Source organism: Aethalodelphis obliquidens, unplaced genomic scaffold (genome assembly GCF_003676395.1).
Source record: "Aethalodelphis obliquidens isolate GAN/ISIS:26980383/991018 unplaced genomic scaffold, ASM367639v1 scaffold34, whole genome shotgun sequence".
Lineage (NCBI taxonomy): Eukaryota > Metazoa > Chordata > Mammalia > Artiodactyla > Delphinidae > Aethalodelphis > Aethalodelphis obliquidens.
Genome location: NW_020837978.1, coordinates 16,934,381 through 16,946,007, shown reverse-complemented (window position 1 = coordinate 16,946,007; position 11,627 = coordinate 16,934,381).

Below are 11,627 nucleotides of genomic sequence, written 5' to 3'. Positions count from 1 at the left end.
CATCGCTTAAAAAATAAGCTATAACTCAGAAGTAATCATCAATCAAGTTACAAAATTCATATCCAACTAAATGTGAGACATTGAATACATACATATATATTTATCTCCACTTTCTCCTGGAAACCCACTCACACATCAGTAAAAGAATACAAAAGTATAAACCCACAAGAAATACAACAGCAAAGAGGACATCAGTGGATGAGGATGGCAACGAATATCTGCTATAATGAAAAGTACTGGAGGAATGATAACAGTTTAAGCAGAACAGAAAAGGCTGGATTCTATGTGCCCACAGAGGCAACCCCATAAGGAACAAGCTAGCCATCCTTCAGAACCCTGGGAAGGCTCAGGAACTGGAGGTGTGGGGCGTGCAGAAGATACAGGCATGAGGTCAAGGGTGACTGAAAGTCAACATAAGGCAGCTAGCTCCTTAGGTCTCATCATGACCTACCTCCCACCTCCAGAGACAGGTGACTTATTCTCTCAAAACACTGAACCAAACAGGCTCAGGACCAGGGACCCAAGGCACAGAAGACAGAGAAACAGGGGCCATTAGCAAAAGTCTGATCACCAGACTCTTCTAGCCTCCTCCCACCTGCCACCCAGAAGGCCACAGCCAGGTTTATAATCCCCAGAAAGAGCTTTGGAAAGTCCTACTGTCGAGAAATTGAAGGGCTTAAGGAAGAGACCTGTAGAATTCAGGGTTACACTAATAAAAATGTTGGCTTACTGCCCCATCATTCTATAGTGAATCCCTCAGTTGGTGAGCCTTACGTACACACAGAGCATTCAGTTCACATGTGATTCCCTTGTAGCCAAGGGTCACAAGATTTGAGGGACAACCTCCAACATGAAAGACAGAGACAAAACCAGCAAACAGAAAACAAGAAAATCAGAGGGAAGAGAGACAATGCAGGGATTAGAAGAACACTTCAAATAAAGTACGCTGAACATCCACAGAGAGGTTAAAAAAACATATTGCATCTATAAAATAGCACAGGTGCTATAAAAAAAAGGAACAATCCTAGAACACGAAAAATTCCCTAGAAATTAAAAACGTGGACCCTGATATTTTTAAAATATCAGTAGAAAGTTTGGGAGACAAAGTAGGTGAAGTCTTCCAGAGCGTAAAACAAAAAGATAAAGCAGGCATTTGTGAGCGAAAAGATAAGAAAACGTGAGATTAATCCAGGAAGGGTCAATAACTGACCAATAAGAGTTCCACAGGAAAAATCAGGGGGGTTGGGGAACAGGGAGGAACAAACTATTGAAGAAACACTACAAGAAAATTTAACAGACCCGAAGGATATAGATCTTTAGATTAAAAGATCCAAAAGGATGTGGAACTTGAGATTAAAAGGACCACTTAATGACCAACACAGTAAGACCCAACCAAGGCATATCATTTTGAAATTTCAGAACTACAGAACTACACAACACTCACATAAAAATCACGGGGGATCAGAATGACATTAGACTTGTGAATGGAAACATTGGAAGCTAGAAGATAATGGTGCAATGCCTTTAAATTCAGAGTGAGAATTATTTTTAACCTAGAATTCAAATTTCAGCCATACTATCAAACAAATGCAAGGGTAGAATAAAGATATTTTCAGGCAGGAAAGCTCTCAGTAAATTTACCTCACATGCACCCTTTCTCAGGAAGGGTGTGCCGCCAAAAGGAGGGAGTAAAGAAAGAGGAAAACCAGGAAGGAACCAAGGAGAGGCTCCAGCACAGGAAGGAGGTGAGGAGAATCAACAGGATGATAGCAGAGGGAAGTCCCGGGAGAACAGTGGAGCCCAAGAGAAAAACCAGTCCAGGTTGCAAAAAAGACATCAAGGGTCCCAGAAAGGAGGTACTTAGACTCCGATAGATTACCTGCTCTATATTACTATGTGGAAAGTTTGGGGGGCACTGTTGAAAGTTGGGGACAGTTATATACAAAGCCTGGCTGATGGAAAAAACAAGGCAAGTATTAACTCCAAGAAAAACAAAACGTTGTACAAGAAAGGAAAGGTAATTATAGGGTAATGTTAGCTCAGTAGAGAATATTATTTATACAGTTATAATAATATAAATCCTGAATATTGATTTAACCGAAAAAGGGAACAAGAGGAAGCAGTGTTGTGGGATAGGAGACTTAAGTCCTCCCCAACTGTAATAGTCACTAAATAATGATCTAGTCAGACACATATATGACTTAGAAATATGGAAGTAAATACCAGAAGAAACTGCTAAAATTAATTTAAAGTAGCTACCCGCAGGGACTAGTGGTAAAGGGGGTGGGGCAGGAGGATAACTGTGGGTTTTGTCTTTATTTTTTAAAGTGCTTTAGTAATATTTGACTCTTAAAATATATACATTTATTTGGATACATCTGAAGTTATTTTTAAGCTGCCGTAACTCTGGTCCTAAGGAGGTTTATGATCAACAAATCGGATACACTTCTGCCCTTAAGGATCGTACAATTTAAACACAAATCTGAGAAAAATCATACAGACCATTTTCTAACCTAACAAAGCCTAGGAGATTTCAGAACCAATCTGAATGCATTTGTCCCTTCTCCTCTCCAACCTGTAGATATCTTTAAAATGTGAGAAGCTCCATAAGCAGATACGCCCACATTTTCCCAAGATCTTTGAGATTACATAACTACAAAACTTGACCGCAGTCTGAGTGAATGTGTACATGGTAGCACTTGCTCACCGAAGCGGGGAAACCAGCTGATGTTAGGAGAACTGGTGGAGTCTTTATCTGAGTAGAGATTCAGAGAAGGTACCAAGGATAGGGGGGTTCCAGCCAAATCTTCAAGTACAATAGATGTGCAACTTGATGGACAGGAGGCAGTGCCATCCCTGACGGGCAGTGAACAGCTCGGAAAGCCGGTTAAATTGAGAGTCAGAATGGCCTTGGGGGTTCTCAGAAACCCACAGGGTTTTGGGAAATCAGACACTCAAGAGTCACAGAGAATGTAACCTGCTAATTCATCCCCAAACGAATTTCTCCATCACCGCAGAAATCTCTGGTAGAGCAATAAAGACTCTTCTCCTAAAGCAGCATCTCCACGACCAAGCAGTAGCTAGCCTGCTCACAACAATAATAATGTGTTAATGACTTTGATAAGGGGGATACACATCATTATCACCTCTTAATCACCTTTTGAGCAATGGGAAAGCAGCTGTGGAATACACAAAGAAAGGAACCAGGGGAGGAACTTCCCCTTAAATTGGCCTCTGTGATTGTTAATTTTGTATTATTCTGCCTCTAGTAATTATCTTTTTTTTTCCCCTAAGGTCACCTCCATTAGTCAAGAAGCAAAGTACAGGCTTGTAGTTGATTTGGTTCCAATTACAAACATGGTGTTTATCTATGGGAAGACCATTTCCGTTGGGCATGTGGCTTAGAATTTAGGTCCCTTGTTGATTTCCCTCCCCATCTTTACATTGACAGGATACAGGTCTACACATTTACTTGGCAAACCAAGAACCAGAAGGCACTTTGGGGTGACTATGATTCCTTAAGAAGGAAGCTCTAGTTTTTATCCACCATGGCACCTAGCACAATATAGATGTGGTGTATGGAATCCCCAAAACTCCAGTCCCGAGGTGTCCTGTCCCCAAAAACTCTGCCCAGTGGCCGGCCAAGGAATGAGTGAACTTTGTGCAGTAAATCAATAACCTTTTCCCTTTCTCTCCACATAAAAAGCAGTCATCAGCTTCAGACTTTCCTTGCAAGCTGCTCTCTGGGATTCAGGGTTACCTGAACACAATTCCCATGATCACTTCAGGATTCCTCTGTCCTCATATTATCTAGCCCTCCATGGAATTATTCTTCAGCTGTATGAAATTCTGGGCCAACTCCCTGTTCACAGTTCACTGTTATCAGTTATAATATTTAATGCTCCTGAGACAACTCGTTTCTCTACAGGTTGGCAAAACCATTGCTGGAGAGAGATGGGGGCGAGGGGGCTAGAGAAAGAAGGAAGGAAGGAAGGGAGGGGAGGGAGGGAGGGAGGAACAAGGGAAAGAAAGAAAGAAAATGGGCTGTGAATACATTCAATTGAAAAAACTAAAATGCTGGTTCTGAAAGTTTGTCTTGCCTTGTTATTTTTATTTTGATAGATTTTATTCTACTTTCTGTTTCTAGCCTGGACTAGGAGTAAAGGAGTTACTGAAGTCCTTTATATTCATGAACCCAGGGCGATCTAAATCTAAAATTATGGGGCTTCCCTGGTGGCGCAGTGGTTAAGAATCCTCCTGCCAATGTGGGGGACATGGGTTCGAGCCCTGGTCCAGGAAGATGCCACACGCCACGGAGCAACTAAGCCCGTGCACCACAACGACTGAGCCTGCGCTCTAGAGCCTGCGAGCGCCAACTACTGAGCTGGCGTGCCACAATTACTGAAGCCCATGCGCCTAGAGCTCGTGCTCAGCAACGAAGAGAAGCCACCGCAATGAGAAGCCCGCGCACCGCAACGAAGAGTAGCCCCCGCTCGCCGCAACTAGAGAAAGCCCGCGTGCAGCAACGAAGACCCAACGCAGCCAATGAATGAATGAATAATAAATAAATAAATAAATCTAAGATTATCCCTCAAATCTGAAGTTAGCATAAAACCACAAACGATGAGTGGGCAGCTGAGATGACCACAGATTCCACTATTTGGATGTAACAAAAAGAGATCAGAAGAAGTGCTGTCTAGATTAACAGTCATCCTGATTTTTCTACAGTGATTCTGCATTGTATGTCTAATTTCTAAACGTTAAAATTTGGATTTTAACGTTTAGGGGCATTTGAATTTTGTTAAAAAAAAAAAAATGCAGGCCAGTGCAATTCACTGGGCCAGTTAGTTTTTATCTGTCCCTTGCACATAAGCAGACCTAGAGCAGCCGCCCGGCCCCTTGCCCTTACCACCCTCTGGCTGCTACTGTCAGGCATGACCCCTTATCTCACTCGGCTGGGCAAGGGCAGCGTCTATGACATCAGAATAGATAAAAGGGGCGAAGGGAGGAGTGTGAGAGAGAAACCAGACGCTCCTTTCTCTTCCACCCCACCTGCAATGGCCTCCTCATCTTCACCTAAGGCCCCCCCCCCCCCAACAGCTCCACTTTCCAGAAGCCCCCGAAGCTTCTTCACCTCTGTTCTGGCAACCAGTCCTCAGTGGTACCCTGAAGCTGGGGTTTTACTAAAACAAAAGAGTATGGTAGCCCCTTCATATCCGTGGGTTCCGCATCCCAAGATTCAACTGGACTTGGATGGAAAATACTCAAAATAAAAAATTCCAGAAAGTTCCGAAAGAGCAAAACTTGAATTTGCCATGTGCTAAAAATTATATGCATTGTATTTACAATTATTTACATAGCATTTACATTGTATTTGGTATTATAAGTAATCTAGAGATGACTTAAAGTATAAGGGAAGATGTGTATAAGTTATATGCAAATACTACACCATTTTATACAAGGGACTTGAGCGTCCTTGGGTTTGGGTATCTGCATGGGTGCTGGAACAAGTTCCCTGTGGATACCAAGGGACAACTGTAATTTTTACTTTAAACCATGGTGTTTGGGAATAACATGCCTTTAGCTCTTATCATCTAATGAATCTATGGCTGTTCCTGGTTGAAATTGACGATGAAAGGGTGGAGGGGGAAGACAGAATTCCCAAACTGCTGTGTGTTTGCTGTAAAGATGGCAGAATTAGAAAACAAGAAAGGAACCCTGGTTTCTAAAAACCAGGCAAGCGAAATCTGGAAGTTTAATAGCAGACCCGTAGTGTGGAAGAGAAATGGCGTTGCCTGGGAGCTCAAGTGGGCCCCAGGAGTTTGTGTGTGAGTTGGGCCATGACAGACGGTGCTATAGCCCAATAGCTGTCCTCTTAATCCCCACTTCGCCCCTCTTACACGTCACACGTGATCCTCTGTCCCTTCTGCTTAGCCCACCCACTGGAAACGACCAAGAGCCTGTGTACCGAATTTTCTAAGAGTTTCTCTTTTAAATGTCTGTTCTCCTGGCCCTACAGACAATAGTAGCAAAAGCCAGGTGCTGGGCTCTGGCACCAGACTGCCCAGTTTTGAATCCCAGCTTTGCCACGTAGTGAGTGACCTTCCTTAACCTTCTAAATCTCAGTTTCTCACTTATAAATCAGCCGTAATAGTAGTACATTGGGATTTCGTGAGAATTAAAAGTGCTAATATGATGAATAGCTTAAGATAGCATCTATCTCTGCTAATATCTAATAGTATCCAATAGTAATAGTAAGCTCTCAATAATACTAAACTTATTTTACTCATAATTGTCATTACTGCAGCAGTAGATACTTTACATACATTACCTCTACTCTTTATGATAACCCAGGAAGGGATAAAATGTCTTAGAAATTGCAGAAGTTGGTGACAAAACAATCTCTCTCAGATTGCGGCTTCTATCAAGAAAATGATGCCAAAACAACTGGTACATAATTTGCAAACTTCCTTGTATGATTTTAAGTCAGCCTTAGTCATTTCCCTGCTAAGAATCTGTAGTAGGTCTTCACAATTGAATCAATGCTAGTTAAGCCTTAGTAATGATCTGTTTTGACCTTGCAAGACTGCAAAGCTGTGACCTCAGGGGGAGGTAGGTGCTCTCTCAGCAACTTTAAACCTCCCTCCAGCATAATTCTTTTCACATTGCCCTGTGTGCACTGGTTGGCCTTTCCCAGGAGACTGAGCCAGGTCATAGTCACCTTTATATCCCCAGATCCTGGCAAGGTCCACCTCCCAGTAGGTGCTCGAGAATCTTGGTTGAATGAATAAATTAATAAAAGTTAAAGGTGGAGAGATTTCAACTCAGCATAAATGTGGAAGCAAAGGAAGGAGGGAGGGAAGGAGGAAGGAAAAAAGACTGGAGGAGGGAGGGAAGGAAGGAAGGGAGGAAGGAAGAGGGCAGAGCATTATGGAAGTGGTTATTTCTCTAATACAGCAGAGTTTATTTGCCCATCTATTATCTGGATTTAAAAGTCCCAACTCTAAGATGCTATGAATTATTGAACACCTATTGAGGACTTAGAACTCCGATGGTTACCAGAAGAAAGGGAAAGTGAGAGTTTAGCCCATAGACATTAGACACAAAAGTTATCCCCTGGAGCTTACAATTTAATTGGGGAAGTAAAATTAACACACGAAACAGTCAAAAGACAATACATTCTAGCATGTAATTAGGTTCTAAATTACTTGTTACCGACAAAATTGTAAGGTCAGAAGGGAGGAACTGCCGTGTGAGCTGGAGGAATCAGGGAAGACTTGTTGGAGATGTGAGACTTGGGCTGCCCCCTGGAAGGATAACAGGGAAGAGCAACAATCTCAGTGAGGACAGAGGCAGGGAGGAGTCTGTTCAGAGATCACTGAGACCAATTTGGCAGGGGACAGAAGCAGGCAGAGTGGAACCAAATGACTGGTGGCCTTGGAAGTCAGCCTAAGGCCTTTTTACACGGGATGTGGTAGCACATAGAAGCAGCCAGGAGGACGTTTTGGGCAGGACTCACTTCCTAGTCTTTCTTTCTCTCGCCCGTGGATGAGAGTGACTTGTACTGGCTAGAAGCACCCTATGGGTGATGAATTTCCGAGAATGTGGCAGATGAAAGCGGTGGTGGCAGCACCAGGCAGCTCATCCTAGTTCCCAGATGGTGCTAAATCTAGGCCAGGAAGCGTCACTATTTCCCCAAATTCTGTGACTTCACAAGTTGCAGGAAATGGGGTGGGGATGGGAATAAAGCGCTTTTCTCCACTGCCTCAGAGGGTGGTATTTTACAAGAGGCATATGTGCTGGCTTCGATCTGAGATGGCTTCCACGTGTGTGCCTCTTCTCGTGAGTGATAAACCAATCAGAGAAGTATCCTCTTGGCAAGACAGCCCAATGCTGGCTGATACTACCTTCCATCTTTCTAGATCATTCTGATTTTACATAGATACGTAAGTATGTGTTTTTTCTATCTATCTTCTCTGAAGATAGATCCTAAACACACTTGATGGAGTATATAATACTGGCTTTCCACGAAAATGAATTCACCACAAAATTTGAGCTATCACGATAACACCCTGTTATATCAGAACAATAACTGCTTGGAGCCATTGCGATATATAAAGTATCAGAGCTTTAACAAAATGAAAACATGACATAAAAGAAATGCCCTTCAATTTTTATGCAGATTTCTCGATTTGAATAAAAGAAACATTAAGTTTACATATGCAAATTAATTCTAACTAGCCATGTTTTCATACTTAGTTATTAACCACAGTTTTCTTTTGTCTCATTGAAATTAGCCCTACCATTTAAAAAATATTAACAAAAGAATGCTTTAAATGCCTTAAATTTTTATGCATTATTATGAAATATTATCCAAATAAGGAAAAAAACATATATTTGAAAATATACTATAAAACAATAAAGAAATAATTTTTTGGAACTAATTTTGTGTTAATTTGAGATTTTACTAGATATCAGAGGAACCATGTGTATTTGTGCCTATCTCTGTTACGAATCTGTGATCCTGCTGTGTTTGTCTATGCCTCCATCCTTAGACTAAGTCTTAGGATGATTTCTCATGAGAACAATAAAAAGGATCTTCCACCAATGAATAAAGTAGCAAGAAAATGTTTGGGGGGAGATATTGAGAAGCAAGTCTGATCTTTTGTTTTATATACCAATGAGTAATTATTGATATAACAGTTTTAATTAAGGTAACTTCCACAGCCTAAATACATTTCAAATCACATTTTCAACAAACATAAAGTAAGGGCCATTGCTTGCAAAATCCATTTTGCAGGTAGAAAAACTGATTGCAAGAATAAATGACTTGTTTAAAGACAGGTTGTCAGTAACAAAATCAAACCTAGCTGTCTTCACTTTTAGCTCAAAGTATTTCTCATTAACCCTCATTTAAGTCCAGGACCCACTATTGGACAAGAGCTCACTTTGCCCAGAGAAGGTCTCACAAGAGAAAAACAACGGATTTTAGGATATATCTCCCTATTATATACCCCCTCTTTTAATTTATAGAGGAAATTAAACCACTGGTTCTTAACTACGGTTGGTCATCAAAATCACCCATGAGACTTAAAAACATGCAATGATCAGGACCCACACCAGAGCCAATGAAATATACTCTCTGGAGGCGAAGTCCTTTAATACTTTCTTTTCAAGAAAAATAACATATGTTTACTAATCAACCGCCTGGCACACTCCATATTGCTTTTTATTTCCTGTTTGGAAACGTCCCGAATCTCATCCTCCTCTTTATTTATTATATTTTTTGTCATTTCCATTGTCTACATTTTCTGTCCCTTTCATCTTTTTGAAAAGCTCCCCACCCGAAAGAAGTTTGATGATCTTGAAGATTTGGAAAAGGAGATGGTATTAGAAAAGTTCTAAAACTCTCTGTTTTAGAGTGAAAGAATTAAAGGAAAATCATTTGCTGTGGAGGTGTCTTATCATTTCATCAGCATTTTTGGAGATGGTTGTTGGGAAAGAAGATTCACAGATGAAACAACACAAAGGAAAATACATACAAAGAAGAGATCATTCGTACCGAGGAAGAAACAGACCCAGCTATGCTAGCTCATATTCAAGTGTTACTCTGCGACCTGTTTTAATTCTCTAAATGTACTCTTAAATGAAAAAAAAAAAGGTCTTTACAGGGAAGAATGGCCATCACTGAGGTTTCTTTTACCCTCTTTGTTGCACACAGTTCCATTAACCAGGATTAGAATAGGATTCATCCAAAAACCTAATATGATGAAACAAAACAACAAAATTACAAATTTACCATTCCTCCAGAATGCTTAGTAGAGAATCTGAATTAACCCAACATTGTGATAAATTGGCAATAACGATGTTTACTGTTTCATACAATGTATTTAACAGTAATCATATTCTGAATGTAATTTTTAAATTTATTTTTTTATTCAGGTAACACTGGTTTATAACATTATATAAGTTGCACGTGTACAACATTATATTTCTACTTCTATATACACTACAGCTTGCTCACCACCCAGAATTTAGTTTCCACCCATCATCTTACAGCTGATTCCCTTTACCTATTTCACCCTCCCCCCGAATATAATTTTTTTTGATAAATCAAAGCAGTCATATCTTTAGTTCTCATTGGGCAATTCTTTAGGTGCAAATGTACCCACACAAAACTGGCATGAAGTGACTAAGCAGAAATGCCTGTGTTCTACCTGCCCTTTCCATCACCACAGGAAGCAAGAGGACACAGCTGACAGACAGTGCATACACGTACTCATATTCCTTCAACAATAGGTGCTGATTTCGTGTCAGGCACTGTGCTAGGCAATGGATTTACGGCTGTGAGCATAAGTTTTGGTCCCTGCCTTTCTAATACTTACATTCTAACTACAGAGACAGAGAAACATGGCATTCAAACTGATAGTGGAAAAAAGCAAAGCCACTGACTTAAGTCTGCTCAGGCTGCTATCACAGAATACCATGACTGGGGGAGCTTACACAACACTTATTTCTCTCAGTTCTGGAGGCTGAAGTCCAAGATGAAGGCTTTGGCAAAACTGGTGTCTGGTGGGGCCCTCTTCCTGGTTTGCAAACAGCCGTCTTCCCCTTGTATCCTCACATGGCCGAGAGAACAAGCTCTAGTCTCTTCCTATAAGGACGCTAACCCAGTATGGCAGGGTGAGGGCGGGGGGAACTCCATCCTCATGACCTTATCTAAACATGATTACATCCCAAATCCACCTCCTGATACCGTCCATTGGGGGTTAGGCTTCAACACATAAATTCTGGAGGGACAAACACAAAGTCCTTAACAGCCATCTAGACCTGTGTTATCCAACAAGATAGCCACTAGCCACATGTAGCTACTGAGCTCTTGAAGGGAGGTTCATCCCTGCTGAGGTGTCCTGTAGTGTAAATTATACACCAGATCTCAAAGATTTAGCGGAGAAAAAAAAACACTATGGAAAATACCTCATGAATAATTTCTTATATTGTTACCTGTTGAAATGATAATATTTTGGATATATTGGGGTAAATAAAAAAATTACCATTTATTTTGCTAGTTTATTTTTCCATTTCTTTAATGTAGCTATTAGAAAAATTAAAATTACTTCTGAGGCTCACACTTACGTCCTGCATCATATTTCTGTAAGACGGAAGTGGTCTAGCCCCAAGGTTCTCACACAGAGGCGATTTTAGCAGACCAGCTCAGATCACTCCTTCAGACCCCCGGTTGTCACATGTCACCAGCATGTTCGTGAGTAAGAATTAGAGGGTTCTCTCAGAACCCTGAAGAGATGGTTTAAAGTTTAAGGCACATACTTATGGGTCTGAGTATCCACAACAAATATTCACAACAGATCTCCTTAGGCCTCATGTTAAAGAACTTACTGCTTATAATTCTGACTAGATGGAACCTTCCATAATAAAGATTTTAGAGTTCCAAATGAGCCACATGTGGTCAATGGTTCATCTCAGCGAAGTTTATTTCTGCCTGAATGTGCCACATGTTTTAAAGAAGTTAAGAAATTTGGCTGCGATCAGTCCCGACCCTGATAATTCTGATAATTGCTTTTCTCTTGAAGGTGTGCCTGATTTCAACTGTTTTCCTTGCCATGTGT